The 16,942-nt window shown below is 43.5% G+C and overlaps 1 long non-coding RNA gene across 2 annotated transcripts; it reads left to right on the top strand.

Annotated features, from left to right (window-relative positions):
- Nucleotides 1-61: 61 nt before the first annotated feature.
- On the top strand, nucleotides 62-16,890 carry LOC144381282 (uncharacterized). 2 transcript variants are annotated; one of them, XR_013446187.1, is made up of 4 exons: nucleotides 62-223; nucleotides 790-990; nucleotides 4,217-4,364; nucleotides 16,833-16,890. It is a non-coding gene; the product is annotated as an uncharacterized LOC144381282 (long non-coding RNA). The 2 variants fall into 2 exon arrangements; XR_013446186.1 differs by lacking the exon at nucleotides 16,833-16,890 and having other exon boundaries at nucleotides 4,217-4,691.
- The last annotated feature ends 52 nt before the right edge of the window (nucleotides 16,891-16,942 follow it).

Here is a 16,942-nt window from a genome sequence, read left to right as displayed (position 1 = left end):
CTATGTATTTGTATGTTAAATTTGTTTTTCTGATTTTTTTCTACCTTCCACCCATAGGTAATAACAGCTACCTCAACCCTTGCTTTGGGAATTAATATGCCATGTAAACCTGTTGTTTTTAAAAAAGATTCTGTTTATCTGGATGCCTTGAACTTTTGACAGCTATTTATGCTACATGCCTTTTGTTACATTTGTATACACAGGGATCTGGAACATCCATTCAGTAAGCCAAGATAAATCACATTTATTGTGAAACATTTGGAGATTACATAAAATATTTGAAAATCGGTTCTAGATATATGACATGAATATGATTATATTTAGAGATGTTTTAAGCAATCATTGACTGGCTAAACAGATTAGTTTTCTTGATAATATTCTTGCTTTGGTAAATATTATTGAACTTGAACAAAAATAGTATGAAGGAGAGGTAACCACATCTTTGGAGTACCCGATTGGTTCCAGGCACCAGTGATTATAAATGGGCTGTCTACAATGTTCTCAGTTCAGACTAATTTCTAGAAATACATTGGTAAATAAGATGAAAATTGTCTTGCTTAAAAATCATGATCTTCGAACAGTGATTACTAAAAAAGCAACCACATTTTAGGAATATATTTGTAAAATAAAATATTTTAAACTTCTCTAAAATTAACATACCAACCAACAAAGAACTCTTTCAAGGTTTTTGAAAGTTTAGTATTTCACATGATATAGGTAAGTTAGACATTAACCGATTACAGAGACAAAGCATGAAATTATTTAAAAGTTATGTGATCATCTCTTTAGATGTCTGGTTGTGCAGGAAGACGTGGAAAAGATCTTATAGGAAATGGGTTCTTCTATGATATTCCATTACCTATGACAGGCACTTAAAGTCTAATGTGTCCATCCATACAGAAGGGTCAATTTCCTCTAAGAATATCTTTGGTTCTCTGACTTATGCTGTTAGTTGCTAAAGCAAACGACAAAGAGGATGCCAAAGCAAAGGTAAACTGTTTCATATTATTTAAATTACTTTAATGAATTTAATTATTTCAGCTCAACTTTATAATAAGTTACATAACATGAAGGGAATAAAATGACAACGTGCTGTAAATAAACTCACTGTAACATTTGCTTCTATTTTACATTACCCTTATTTAACACAAAAGCATGTTTTTAACTTTCATGCTTTCAAACATATGGAGAATTAAGCCCATGATTTTTCTGTTATAATTATCCCTGGGCTCTGCATATGTTAAAAAAGAAACTTTTTTCTGTAAATATATATGGGCTAAAACATTTTAAAAGTCAAATTTCAAAGAAATAATTAATGGTTCAAAAAATGTACAAAATACTGAAATGTTCATAATTCTTGGTTCTAAATTTTTATGTTTACTTCTCACCTGTCATGCAATTGTGATTATTCCTCTCTCCCTCTGAATTTTTTTACCATTTTCTGTTTATACATACATGTATTTAGTATAAAACATTATGAAATACCTAATTATAATAAGTATTATAAGAATATAATAAATAACATAATAAAGCAATATGCAATGCCTAATTTAAAATGTAAAAATGTACCATACAGTGTATATAGTACATAAATATATATAGTAACATGTTCCATGATAGAAATGTTTAATTGTCCTTTTGGGTATTACCTTTGGAGGACCTACTACAAAATTTGCTTAATATCTAACTTGATATTTTGAGATATGTCTCTATAGACATTATCAGTTCTCCAACAGTCATTGATATTCTCTAAGCAACTAAAGATCAAGTGCATGGTAAAATTTTATTTTATATATTCTTTGCAATTCTGGGTCACAGAGGTAAGATTTAAACCTGTTTTTCACTAAGTCAAGGTGTTAGTACATGTGTGTACCTCTACTGCACTAACATCTCCCTTGTTAGTGTGTTTGATAGTTCCTATTTGTTTGATATTTCTGAGATCAAGAGACTAAGGTTAACATGTTAAAATTGATTTCTAGGAGTATGTGCGTCAGGAATGTATTCCCATTGGATATTCTAGACTTGTGTCCCATTTGCACTACCATGAACCTGTGAATTTTGTTTTAGTAAGCTTGCTAGTGAAAGGTTTTTTCACAGGTTGTGTATTCTGAAACATAGATGGTAAACAAGTTTTCCTTTCTCAAACTTCCACTCATTAGTGTGCTTACACCGATAGAATTATAGCAAACTGTTTTCAGTTTTTTATTCCTTTAATGTTGTAGTACAATACACACAATATTTATGAAATAAGTATAATTCAATGATGATTACTTTCTATGATCCTTTCATGGAAAAATATAGACTCATATAGATTAAAAGCTTTATGGTGTGATCTAGTAGTTACTAAGGAATGTGATATAATATTATTTTAATCATTTTTATATAATGGAATATTGCCCAACCATCAAAAAGAATGAAATCTTGCCATTTACAATGACGTGGATAACTAGAACTAGAATGTATTATACTAAGTGAAATAAGTCAGTCAGAGAGACAAATACCATATGATTTCACTCATATGTGGAATTCAAGAAACAAAACTGAGCATAGGGGAAGGGAAGGAAAAATAACATAACATAAAAACACAGAGAGAGGCAAACCATAAAAGACTCTTCACTAGAAACAAACTAAGGGTGCTGGAGAGGAGGGAGGTGGGGGGATGGGGTAATTGGGTGATGGGCGTTAAGAAGGGCACATGATGTAATGAGCACTGGGTGTTATATGCAACTGATGAATCACTAAATTCTACCCCTGAACTAGTAATACACTATATGTTAACTAACATGAATTTAAATTTAAAAAAAAAAAAAAAGGAGAAGCTGAAAGAAAAAGTAAAAAAAAAAAGCCGGATTCGTGGACTCCAGCGCTGCCCCTTAGCATGTAGTATCCAGGGCTGTTTCTTATCTGTAAATTGGGAATCATAATACTATCTACTTCAAAGGATTGCTATGAAGATTAAAATAATTAATATATGTAATTGGCACTGTTAGCTCTTAATTTCATAACTAGTGTTATTTTCAGATGAAATGACTGGCCACTGGAAAAGCCAAAAGAATCAACAGAAAAAAATGATTATAATTAATGACAGTTTAGTAAGTCTTCAAATGCAAAAGAGGTTTAATAAAATGTATAGTTTTCCCACATTCTAAAGTTACAGAGAAAATAAAATGTAAAATAATCTAATAGTAAAAAATGGAAATTAACAAGATACTATAGTTCATTTGTTAATTTGGCAAAGATTGCAATTACTAGTTATGTTGATAGGGCTATAAATAGTTTTATGATTTAAAAATATTCTTTAATATAGTAATTCTACTTCTTAGAATTTATAATAATTATATAATCAAAGATAGAAAAATGATGTAAAAATTTATTTTATTAGTTTCCCAAGGCTGCTGTAACAAAGCACCACAGACCGGGTGGCTTAAACAACAAAAATTTGTAAGCTCTCAGTACTGGAGGCCAAAAGGTCAGGCAGCATTGGTTCCCTCTGAAGACTGAGGGATAATATTCCTTGCCTCTCTCCTAGCTGCTGCTGGTTTGCTGGCAATTCCTTGGCTTGTAGTCAAATCAGCCCAATATCTGCCTTCATATTCATGGTGTTCTCCCTGTGTGCATGTCTCTGTGTCCAAGTCTATCAGATTAGGGGTCCATCCTACTCTAATATGACCTCATCTTGACTACAACTGCAATGCCCTATTTCCTAATAAGGCTACATTCTGAGATACTGGAGCTTAGGATTTCAACATGATTTTGTGAGGAACACATTTCAGTCCATAATATATCATACTTATATATAAATAAAAATTGGTGCTACCTATATATCCAACAATAAAGGAAAAGTTAGATAAATTTTAGCATGCCTAAATGTGGCTATATTATACAGCCACTAAAATTCATGTTTGCAAATAATATTCTGTAACACAGCAAATGCTCCAGATATAATGTTAAGCATTAATATTAGACTGTAAAACTGAATACTACATCATAAATTTGTATATACAAGACTGGAAGGGAATACTATATACCAAAATCTCCATGGCCCTCTATCCCTTTAATTTTTATATTTATACTTCCCTATAAATAATAGAACTCATACTTAGAAATATATTTCCATCCAGACTTTAAAAAATATTTTGACTCTGTGTCTCACAGACTTTGGTAATCCTCTGCCTTTATTTTGGATATTTACATTCATCCATTTCATTGTTTCCAGGTAATTCTAGATGATCTTCTCAAGGACTTTGCTACAGTGGTTGAGAACCACAATGACAAAATTCAAAAGAATTTTGGTTTCTCCCTCTTAATGATTTCTAAGTTGGCTGACATGAAAAAAGCATACCAACTACCTCTGTCAAAAATTGGTAAGATTGTGGAATGTACATGAACATAACGCAAAGTCAATAAAAGACAATAAATGTAAATATTTTGAGATAAAGCTAAACTTTAGAAAATGAGGACAAAATTATTGCAAATAAAATATACCAGAAACAATCTTTCAGATCTATGCTCTAGAATTTTATACCAGAAAGGTCTCATATTATTTGGGATTAGTTAAACCACCCTGGATTTGACTTGACACTAAATGTGTAAAATATGTCTATATTTTTCTAGTGTCATTATAAACTAACAGACCATTGCATGGTCTAAATTTATTCTAGAATATCTCCTCTCCTACTGATGCTGTTTGCCTTTTAGTAGATACTGGCATTCTTAACTAGTTAAACTTTCAAATCTGGATAATGTTGAAAATATACGAAAAGGAATTTTGGCATATTTATTAAGGGTCATAAGTGTCTTATATTTCCTTGAGTACTATGGGGGCAGCAAAGAAGGTATTTCCCATGTCTTTGAGGAAAGGATAGAATAAAAGAAAAAGAAAATAACAAAAATATAGGGAAAATTCTGTAATGTATGCCAGGTAGAGTAAAGGCGTTAGAAGTAGAGGATATACTTAGCACCCGAAGATGAAAAGGAGAGAAGGAGAGAGCACTCAGAGGAAAATGAAAGGTGGCAGAATTTCCCTTCCTTCACTTCCAGAAGCAAGGAGAAAAAAATGGAGCAGTAAGGGTTGCTTTGGTTTATTTGTATTTCTGGATAGACTATTATGTTGGAATGTAGAGGCTTGTGAAGGACAAGAGAAAATGGTCAGTTTATTCAATCATGGAATAAGAAGTTAACTAATCAACTTCACGGAAAAGAACTTAAATGTTTCAGGGCAATTACCTGCATTTGGGACTTAGAGGGGTGAGTACATTTATTTTTACTCTCTGTTTTCCTCTGGGATGATTTCTGTGGTAGGCGAAATAATCCCCCTCCCCTAAAAAAAAAAAAAAAAAATGTCTGGATGCTAATCTTGGGAACCTGTGAATATGTTATGTAGCCAAGGTGTTACAGAACCTGGACTGGATCGCCCGACGGAAGAACCAAGCGGCACTCAGAGATCTTGGAGGATAGGAGGTTTATTTAATGCCAGTGGGCTCAGAGGAGAGTGATCTCCAAAGGTCTGAGACCCAAGCACAAACAAAGGGGGTTATTTATACACTTCTACTTCCACACACTGGGCAATCTTGGTGTGTGCGCAAAGCAGGGCGGGGAGAGGAACCTGGATTGGCGCGTGTGGGAAGCAGAGCAGAAAGAGAAGAACCCAGAAGAGCCCTGGGGCAGGGATTGGGACTCCCTTGTTGGCTCGGTTGGCCATCTTAGGACACAGATTTTTCCTTATCATTCCCCCCCTTTGATGCCCCTTTAAACACCTAGTTTAGAGGGCATCATTTTCATTCTCTAAGGGGCGATAGTGAGTAAGGAGCAACTGGAGTCTGATCTTAGCAATTTGAGCAGTGATAAACCTAGTAAGGGCTCACAAGGACCAAATGCTGCTGTGAGGAGGAGCATTAGGAGGGGGCCGATGAGCGGGGCAAACCAAGGGAACCATTGTGAGAGGGAATCCCACCAAGTCGTCTGCTGGAGTGCTTCCCACCAGTGATTCACTCCTTCCTGTAATTGGTTCAGAGTTTCTTGGACCACCCCCGACTCATTAGCATAGAAACAACATTTCTACTGTAAGGAGAGGCAGAGTCCCCCTTGCGTGGCCATGAGCAAGTTGAGCCCATGCCTGTTTTGGAGGACCACTGAGGCCAGTGAATCGAGTTGGCACTGCAGGGCCAGGGCTGATTGAATGAGGGTGGAAAAATCTGCCATGAGTTGTTGAGTTAGCCCCTGGTACTGAACTTGAGACATCCCAATGCCGGTGGTGCTGAGGGCAACACCTGACGCGGCCAGCACGCTCACAATAAGAGGGATGGCTGTGGGGGAACGCAGCTAGGAGGTCTCCATATAAGTGGGGCATCGCTCCCGGGGAGGACTGAAAGATCAGGTAAGAGACTGACAAGTGTGCATGATTGATCGCGTGGGGTGATGCAAATATATACACCTTGATCACAAGACAGAGAATTGTTGTTAGGCACACAGACCCTACTGTGACCTATGACAGGAGAGGAAGGTTTCCGTACAGTGGTACCAGAACCAGAAAGGGATAATCTGAGGTCCCTGGTGCCAAGGTGGGAGGTGACATGGTGGACTGTCATTGAGGATGACACTTAGGTATTGGACGGGACTGGGTTTCATACAGATCCAGCAGTCAGACGCTGGGGGTGGTTTTGAGTGGTTAAGTGCTTGGTGGGAGGCATTAATCATACCTAACAGTTGCACTATAGATGCTTGCTGTGTGTGGATGGGGGACCCAGGGATATGCCAGGGTGAGTTATTTTCTGTCTGACTCTGAGGGTTGACTGCAAGGCTTGGGGTGAACATGGACTTAATCATAAACTTGGCCATGGGGTCGGTCCCTATAGAGTGATATTGGCCCAACAGGAGAGTGATTCTTGTGGCCCATGATGTGGCATTGGGTTCTAGGACTGAGAGAGTGCATGGTATACAGTGATTGTTAGGACAAGAGGATGTTGTGTGACAAGGAAATCTGGATGTCACTGTGCTGTATGAGGCTCCACCACCCATTGGACCATTGTTCCATTCCCGGCCAAGTTGCCACCCAGGACTTGCATCCCCAGGCTTGTGAGCAGAACTGGGGGCAGGTGTTTGGCTGTTGCATAGGGCCGCACAGATGTAGATATCTACCAGCCGGTAACCTCTGTGAGGGCCATGGTAGGAACAGAGTCTATGAGGTTCCCAGGCGGTATCAAGAAGCTGGCATCCATCAAAATGGAGGTCAAACTTTGGTGTGTGCCCATCCCAGTTGGAAGAAGTCAGTGGGGGTGCTGGTGGGGGATTGAGGGGGATAAGCTGGAGAGTCCATTTGCCGGTAATGGTGATATGAGAGTTTGCCCCCCTTGCCGGGCCGGGCAAACTAGAGGCAGTGAGGAGGAACAGCACACCAGGTAGCAGAAGACCAGGACTGACTGGGGCCAGGAAGACCATGGTGAAATGCGCTCAAGGGTAGACCACAGAGGGCCAGTAAAAGTGGGGTCTACGACCTTAGGTAGAGGGAGCCATCGTGCCTAACCTGGCAGCAGATGAAACCTGTGGACAAATGAGTGCAGTAATACACCCTGGGGTCACCCAATAAGCAATGACAATAGTAAGCCTCTGGGGGAAAGTCCAGTCAGGAGGGGCAGCAGTGTAAAGTTTAACTCCCAAGATGAGGGAAATCACGCCGATGAGAGCTAGGGACCATGGTGAGCAGGTGTCCATCAGTCGGTGGGGTCTCATTGAAGGTGAAGCCAGAGCGGGTTCGTGAGGTCTGGCTGGACTCTCCACTGGCACGACTCCTCATTCGAGTGATGAGCTTTCTTCACTCTTGAGTGGTGGACCCATGGGGTGACACCTGAGACCTTGAGGGAGTAGGGGTGGTTAGAACAACAGTGTGGGGCCCTGTCCACTGTGGTTTGAGGGGGTCTTTCTTCCAATATTTGACCCAAACTGAGTCCCCTGTCTGGAAGGAGTGTACCTGAGACCCTAAGGAGATTGGGGCCTTCTCAATGGTATACTTTTGTAATTTATTTAGGGTGGCCCCCAGGGCCTGAAGCTGCTCCTTTATTTTTTTATCTCCAACCTGATGTAAGTTTCCTGGAAGGCTCCCCAGGCATGGGGGAGGCCGTCCATATATTAACTCGAATGGGGAGAAACCTAATGTCCCAGGTGTGCAGCGAGCACGCAGGAGAGCTAGGGGTAGCAGATCTGGCCATGGGAGGTTAGTCTCCAGGCAAAACTTTGCTAAGGTTCCCTTGAGGGTGTGATTCATTCGCTCTACTTTCCCTGAACTTTGGGGCTGGTAAGCGGTGTGGAGTCTCCAGGTGATGAGAGATTTGGTCAAGACCTGTACAATGTCTTCTACAAATGAGGGTCCATTGTCACTATGATTGTTAATGGCAGGCTGAACTGGGGCATGATCTCCAGCAAGAGGACTTTAGCTACCTCTCAGCTTTGCTCCGTCCTGGTCAGAAAGGCTTCGACCCATCCAGAGTATGTGCATACTATTACTAGGAGATATCTGAACCCCCTGCTCAGCTGCACATCCGTGAAGTCTACCTCTAGATCCTCGAAGGGGGTTGCTCCTACCCTCTGGACACCTGGGGTGGGGGGCGCTTTGCCATCTGAGCATTATTTTTAGCACATGTTATGCACCATTCACTCATTGCTCGGCACAGTGCTGGCAGCTGACTGACGTAGTAGTGCTTCTTGAGAAGGGCCTCTAATGCAATTTTCCCCAGATGAGTGAGTTGGTGGTATTCCTTGACTAGATGCCTTCTAGTTGCTGTTGGAACAAAGATGAGCCCATCTGGCATTATCCATCATCCCTTTTCAGTCAGGGTGGCTCCCTCAGCCATGGCCCATTCTTTCTCTTTTTCAGTGTAACTGGGCAGAGGGACTTCTTCTGGGGGTGTCAGGGCCATGGTGAGGGAAGGGGCTTTGTTCATGTCCTCACTGGCTGTGGTCTTGGCTGTCTCATCCGCCAGATGATTTCCCCATGCTTTGGGGTCGTCTCCTTTCTGGTGTCCCTTACAGTGAGGGATTGCTACTTCCTTTGGAAGCCAGACAGCTTTGAGGAGTCTCAGTATCTCCTCCTTGTTTTTTTTTTTTTTTAAAGATTTTATTTATTCATTTATTTGAGAGAGTGAGAGAGAGAGAGCACATGAGAGGGGGGAGGGTCAGAGAGAGAAGCAGACTCCCTGCCGAGCAGGGAGCCCGATGCGGGACTCGATCCCGGGACTCCAGGATCATGACCTGAGCCGAAGGCAGTCGCTTAACCAACTGAGCCACCCAGGTGCCCCTATCTCCTCCTTGTTTTTGATAGCCTTTCCTGTGGTGGTTAGGAGGCCCCTTTCCTTGTAGATGGCCCCATGTATATGTACAGTAGCAAAGGCGTACTGAGCGTCAGTATAGATGTTGACTCGCTTGCCTTCACCGAGGGTGAAGGCTCGGACTAAGGCATATAATTCAGCCCATTGAGCTGACCATCCAGCTGGTAATGCCTTAGCTTCTAGGACTTTAGTGGTTGTGGCTACTGCATAACCCACTTTCTGAACACCCTCCTGTAGGTAACTGCTGCCGTCGCTGAACAGCCTGAGCTCTGTATTCTTTAGGACTTGATCCCACAGATCTGGATGGCTCATGTAGACCTCATCAGTTACCTCGGAACAGTCATGGTCTGGTTCCCCCTCTTCCGTGGGGAGAAAGGTTGCTGGGTTTAATGTCTTTACTGTTCCAAGGGTAACCCATGGGTTTTCACAGAGGAGCCCTTGGTATTGTGCTAGCTGAGAGTTGGAAAGGAAGCGGTGCCCCTGTGTGTTCATGAGGGACACAGCTGTGTGAGGGACCTTGACGTTAAGTTCTTGCCCCCAGGGTGAGCTTGTCTGCCTCCTTGATGAGCAGGACTGTGGCTGCCAGTGCCCTGAGGCACGGTGGCCATCCTGCTGCCACAGAGTCCAGCTTCTTTGACAGATACGCAACTGGCCATTGCCAGGGCCCAACAGTCTGGGTGAATACCCCAAGCGCTCTCTTTTCTTTTTCATGTACAAAGAGATTGAAGGGTTTCTCTATATCTGGTAGGCCCAGGGCTGAAGCCCGCCCCAGGGCAGTCTTCATCTCTGTGAAGGCAGCTTCTGCTTCCTCAGTCCAGGCAGGGGGTTCTCGATCTGGTCCCCCTAAGAGATCATAAAGGGGTCTTGCTATTGTGGAGAACCCAGGGATCCAGATGTGGCAGAATCCTGCAGCCCCCAGGAATTTTCACAGGCCCCTTTTTGTCTGGGGCTGTGGCAAGGAGACGATTTTCTTTCTCTCCAGCCCTAGTTCTCTCTTCCCTTGGGTGAGGAGGAAACCAAGGTATCAGACCTGTTGTTGGCAGATTTGTGCCTTCTTCCATGAGACTAGGTATCCCGAGTCTGACAGGAGCTGTAGGAGGGCCTTTGTGCCTTTTGTGCAGTCTTCTTGAGTGTCACTGGTGAGGAGGAGGTCATTTACATACTGGAGGAGGGTGCATCGTGTGGCCTCTCTTGGGAAGCTGGCGAGGTCCGCGGCCAGTGCTTCCCCAAAGAGGGTGGGTGAGTTTTTAAACCCCTGCGGGAGGCGTGTCCAAGTCAGTTGCATCTGGCGCCCTGTGTCAGGTTCAGACCATTCAAAGGTAAACAGTGGCTGGCTCTGGGGAGCTAAGCTGAAGCAGAAGAAGGCATCCTTCAAATCTACGCAAGTGAACCATCTGGCTGACCCTGGGATTTGGCCGAGGAGGGTGTATGGATTCGGGACCACTTGGTGCAGAGAGATGGTCACCTTGCTGATGGCCTGCAGGTCTTGAACTGGTCGGTATCCCCCTCCTGGCTTCTTGACTGGCAGGAGTGAGGTATTTCAGGCTGACCGGCACTCGACTAGAATACCTGTTTCTTTGAGTTTGGCCAGATGTTCTTGGATGCCGATCTTAGCTTCTTGTGGAAGGGGGTATTGCCTTTGCCTCTGAGGTTGGGCTCCTGGGATCAGTTCAACAATAATAGGGGCCTGATTCCAGGCTAGTCCAGGTGGGTTGTTTTCAGCCCATACTGAAGGGAAGGCGAGTCTGAACTCCAGTGGGCTGCTTGGTTGGGCCTGGGTACAGAATAGCCCCCATTCTTCTTCTCTCAGTGTGGTAATTGCTAGTACCAGAGACCCTGTCTCCTCTTGCCTTGGGTTCAGTCGGAGGCTTGTGTGTCCAGTGGGCTTAAAGGTTATCTGAGCCCTAAGCTTGGAGAGTATGTCTCAGCCCAGGAGAGGGATGGGGCAATCAGGCAGATAGAGGAATTCATTTTGGACCTTGTGGCCCCCAAGTTCGCACTGGTGAGCCTGGCAAAAGGGCTGTTCTATCGCCCATGTCCCGGTGGCCCCGAGGATGGTTGCAGTCCTTTTGCTGAAAGGGGCCACTGGGGAGGTGACAACAGAGTGCTCAGCCCCAGTATCAACCATAAAGGTCACTGGCTGGCCCCCCACCTTCATTCTGATCGTGGGCTCATGGGGGCCAAGGAGGAAAGAGCCTGGTCCCCCTCAGTCTGAGTCCATTCCCGCAAGGCCTATGAGGTCCTCCTCTCGGGGTTCTTCCTTGTAGTGGCTGGGCTTCTGAGCCTTTCCCCGGTTGGGACATTCGTTTTTCCAATGCCCTTTCTCCTTACAGTAGGCACATTGATCCCTTGCCAAGGGGGTCCTGGGTCTCCCGCCCTTTTGGTGGTTGGGGTCTCCCCACCTTTGTGCTGTCCTTTTCTTTCAGGGTGGCGGCGAGGAGGCTGACTTTCTTTTTCATCTTTTTGTTGGCTTCCCGTTCGGCTGTGACCTCCCTGTTCATGTAGACCTTATTGGCAATCTCTGTTAGCTGGGTGATATTCATCCTGGCGAAACCCTCTAGTTTCTGAAGTTTTTTTCTGATGTCTGGGTGGCCTGAGCCATGAAGCAGGTGTTTACCATCTGTTGGCTTTCCTGTGCCTTGGGGTCAAATGGAGTGTATATCCTGTAGGCTTCACGTAGTCTTTCGTAGTAGTCCCCGGGGGACTTCCCTGGTTGTTGAGTGACTGAGGATACCTTAGTCATGTTCATGGGTTTCTTAGCTCCTGCTCGGATTCCCCAGAGGAGGGCCTTCCTGTGCCGGTTTCGGCTTGTCCCTCGGTTGTGGTGAAGTCCCATGCTGGGTGCTCTTTGGGTTAGGCCGTATTAGCCCAGGCAGCAGGGTCGATTACTCCCACTGGTCTTCCTGGTACTGCCGTGCACCTTTTATTATTCTCCTCCTTTCCTCTGTGTTAAATAGGGTGCAGAGTAACTGTTGACAGTCTTCCCAGGTTGGCCTCTGGGTCTGGGGGTGCTCGTGGATCCTCTGGGCCTGGGGGCACCAGTGGATCCTCTGGGCCTGGGGGCGCAGGTGAGGCTGAAGGCTGCAGAGTGTCTGGAGCTGAAGGGCCAGGTGTAGATGGTCTTGGAGGTATGTACGGTGGGGGCGGGGTCAGTTCCCACTTGGAATCTCCGGCTAGGATTTGTGGAGACTGGGGCTTTTGCTGATTTTCTTTAGGTCACTTGGATGAGGTGATTAAGACCCTGGCCTGTCCCTGCCTATTGCAAGCAAATCACACCCAGGGGGGGAAGGTCTAGGCAATTCCTAGCCAGGAGTCAATGTACAAAAACTGGTCAGGGTGTCCTGGTTCTTCTGTTAAGACTCACCATACTCGACGAATCATTGGGACATCCAGTGTCCCTTCTGAAGGCCACCCGACATCAAAGGTGGGCCATTCCAATTCACATAGGGTTCTCAACTTGCCAGGGTTCATCCCGACTCCATAGTCTCCCAAAAACCCCTTCTTGAAATTTTTGATCATGGTCTCTAGAACCGTAGGTTTTCTCTGCCCTGACCCCATGGTGATGTCCCTGTGTGCGGTGGTGCAGAGACAGACAAAGGCGGGGGTGCCTCCTGAGGTGAGGAGACCAATCAGATGCCCATCTGGCCGTGTCCCAAAGGAGCTTAGGTGAGGCTTAGCCATAGCAGTCTCAGCGTTGTGACTGACGATCTGAAACAATTCCGATGCTGCCATAGACTGCATGCCATTCACCATGGAATTGCAGATGGGCCCACTCAGACTCTCTAGGCTTCTGGGGACCTTAAGGGTGCCCACCCGTGGAGTCACAGAATCAGTCTGCTTGAGCAAGCCAGGTCAGAGTGCACATTCACTCACACATTCACTCCAGAAGTTATTACATTCCCTCTCTGGGAATCCCTACTTGTGAGACCTCTAAGGTCTCTGGGAGGTGATCAGGCTCCCCTTTCACTCCCACGGGTGGGCCTATCTGGGTCCTGGGGCCCCAGGCCTTACTGTAATCTGACGTCAGGACCAGGTCCTCACCTGCCAAGTCTCCTGGAGTCCAGCGGGAACAGCAGAGCGGGGCTGGCCCAAGGTGACCAGGGTAGGAGGCTGCCGAAAATTAGGCAGGGTGTGCCTTCTCCTTTACGATCTCTCATTCTGTCACTGCCCCGCTGTTGCCCCCAAACCGGTGGCAACAATGGGCCAGCATGGTTGGGTTTCCTGGTCAGGGAACCAAAAGTTACAGAACCTGGACTGGATTGCCCGACGGAAGAACCAAATGGCACTCGGAGATCTTGAATAGGAGGTTTATTTAACGCTGGTGAGCTCAGAGGAGAGTGATCTCCAAAGGTCTGAGCCCTGAGCACAAACAAAGGGAGTAATTTATACACTTCTACATACTGGGCACTCTTGGTGTGTGTGTGAAGTGGGGCAGGGAGAGGAACCCGGATTGGCCATGCATGGGAAGCAGAGCAGAGAGAGAAGAACCCAGAAGAACCCCGGGACAGGTGCTGGGACTCCCTCGTTGGCTCGGTCGGCCATCTTAGGACACAGATTTTTCCTTATCTTTGGGAGAACTAACATTGCAGACTGGATTTTCTGGATTGATCCAACGTAATCACAAGCGTCCTTGTAAGTGAAGGAGAGGGGCAGGAGAGTCAGAGAGATGTGATATGAGAGAGATTTAACTGATCCTTGCCTGCTTTGAATGTGGAAGGGCTCAAGGACTGTGAGCGAAGGACTGTGCAGCAGCCTGTAGAAGCTGGGAAAGGCAAGGAAGGAACCAACACAGCTCTGACTACACTTTGGTCCAGAACTTTCATAACCAACTTAGGTTGTGTTAAGCCAAAAGTTTGTGGTAATTTGTTACATCAGCATTAGGAAACTAATACAGTTTCTGAGAAAAGGGACAAGTACATAAAAAAGAATGACAAATAATAAGCGATATTTTTTCTTAAGTTTCTGTTAATTGAGGTAAAATTCATATAACATACAATTAATCATTTTAAAGTATATAGTCCTGTGGGCATTTGGTATGGTAAAAATGTTGTGTGACCACCACTTCTATCTAATTAAAACAAACACAATCCGACAATTAGGTTTTTTTTTTTTTTTAGTTTTTCTTTTAATTCCAGCTGGTTAACAGGATCAGATGATTGTAACTGTTAAATAGAAACTATTTAGAGTTTCTATTAATAAATCCAAGTCATGCATTTAATTTTGGGGGCTTAAGGGTCAAGCATTAAACCCTTGTGTTTTTCCTCTAAAGTTGGGATTAACAGAACAATTAATGTGGAAGTGATATGGATGAAACTGAATTAGCATGAGTCGCATTCTCAGTCAAATGTGGTTTATAAAACATAATCCCAAGTGAAACTGCAATTACCTGTCCCCTAAATAAAACAGCAATGTCCCCCTCCTTAGATTCTGTCTTCTACGTTACTACATAATAGGGAAAATACAAAGGTGTATCTTCTTAGTAGGAGGGGGGTCTGAAATAGAGAGAAAGACAAAGAGAAAGGGACAGACAGAAAGACTGGCAGAGGAAGACACAAAGAAGTCTGTGTAGGAAAGGCAGAGCTACATAAGGAGAGAGAAACAAAGACAGATATAGAGATAGACAATCGGAGAGAGAAGTGGGGAGAGATAAAGAAATGAGACACAGTGGGATGCCTGGGTGACTCAGTCAGTTAAGCTTCTGCCTTTTGCTCAGGTCATGGATCCCAGGGTCCTGGGATCAAGTCCTTCATGTGGCTCCTTGCTCAGCACAGAGCCTGCTTCTCCCTCTGCCTGCCACTCCCCCTGCTTGTGCCTTCCCCACTCTGACAAATAAATAAATAAAATATTAAAAAAAAAAAAGAAATGAGACACAAACACAGAAAGACAGACAGAGATGGACAGAAATAGAAATAGAGAGGAACATATGGGCAAAAAAGACAGACGGAGTGAGACAGACAGAGAGATTAACAGAAAAAGATAAAGAGAATGAGACAGAAAAAAGAGAGACACAGTACAAAGGAGAGGAGTAAAGAGGAACAACCATGACCAAGAGGCAGAGAGTGCAACAGAAGAGAGGTGGCAGGTCATTCAAAGAGAAACAATGAAACACACAGAGCCAAGTGTGTTATTGTCAGAGAAAGAAGTCAGAGAAGAGAAAGGAAGGAGGAACTGGAGGGAGGAAGAGAGGCGGAAGACATAGAGAAGGATTTGAGTCAAAAGACAATAGCTTCTTCTCCCAAACTCACCACTCAGGCCTGGGGTGACAGGAGTGAGTTTGACAAGGGCTAGAAATATTCCTCTATTGCTTTTGCCTCCTGGTGACTAGCAGGAATTTCTTCCTTTCTGTTACAATATGAGACTTAACATAAGAAAGTGGGTGATGATGTCAGTTTTAACTCTATTATGAGAAAATTTGCAGTTTTTGTAGCTTCATAGCATTTTGAGAAGAATTAGCTGACAATGAATCATATTTTAGAGGACAAGTGGATGGTGCTGGTTCTTGACCTGAGATCCTGAGGTCCATTAGTGTCCAATGAAGTGTGTTTTTTATATTACAAATGGTGTCTATCTAATTTCTGAGTGGATAGACATGGAATTATCCAACTGGACCAACTGATGACTACAAATAATAATGCCACTAGCACTTGCCAGAATGAGTTTAGTGTAGGGAAAAAAGTTTTCCCAGCGATAATCCAGCAATATAATTCTTAAATTTTCATCTTCATTATTTTCCTTTTTTTTAAAAAAAGTCAATAATTCACCTAGTAATAGTGGCATAAAAAAGTATGACTTGTTTTAAATAATATGTGTTTAATAGAACTGTTTTCAATTCATTTATTTGATTTTCTAATTAATTTCTTATTAGACTTTTTAGGTAAAGAATGTAAAGACTCTGAACTGGTTTCTCATTTGCTGCCTGGGACTGAAAATAGAATGGTTGTCTTCCCATTTGTTTGCCTGTCCAATATAACTGATCAAGATTTATTTGATATGAATGTGATAAATGATGTATATGAATTTTGGTGTGTAACTTTATTTTATCCTGTTTATTCATTTAAGGGAAATAATTTTTATGTCATTGTAATATTAGCAAAGTGTCTAGAAAAACAAAGCCATCTTACTCTTATTCCAGAATAGTAGTACTTTGTACTGAAGTGGAAAAAAAATTTTTTTTTTAAACTACTTGAGTAGTTTTAGGATAAAAATAATTGATATAGGGACACCTGGGTGGCTCAGTTGGTTAAGCATCTGCCTTCAGCTCAGGTCATGATCCCAGGGTCCTGGGATTGATTCCCATGTCGGCTTCTCTGCTCAGTGGGGAGCCTGCTTCTCCCTCTGCTGCCGCTCCACCAGCTTGTGCTCTCTCTCTCTTTGTCAAATAAATAGATAAAATCTTTAAAAAAAAGGAATTGATACAGATAAAGAAAAGAATGATAGTTTCTCAATTAATCATCATGTATGAATTATGTCTTACTATGTAAATCACTGTACCGTAAGCCCTTGCCTCTCCAGGTGTGAACCAAAGACCAACAACGTCAGTGTCCCCTGCTAGAAATGATGAATCTTGGGAGCCACCTCAAACCTAGTGAGTCCAAAATACACAAACATTTGAGAAGCCCTGC

The sequence above is a fragment of the Halichoerus grypus genome, chromosome 3 (assembly GCF_964656455.1).
Source record: "Halichoerus grypus chromosome 3, mHalGry1.hap1.1, whole genome shotgun sequence".
Taxonomy (NCBI): Eukaryota; Metazoa; Chordata; class Mammalia; order Carnivora; family Phocidae; genus Halichoerus; species Halichoerus grypus.
This window is presented reverse-complemented; position numbering and strand designations above follow the sequence as displayed.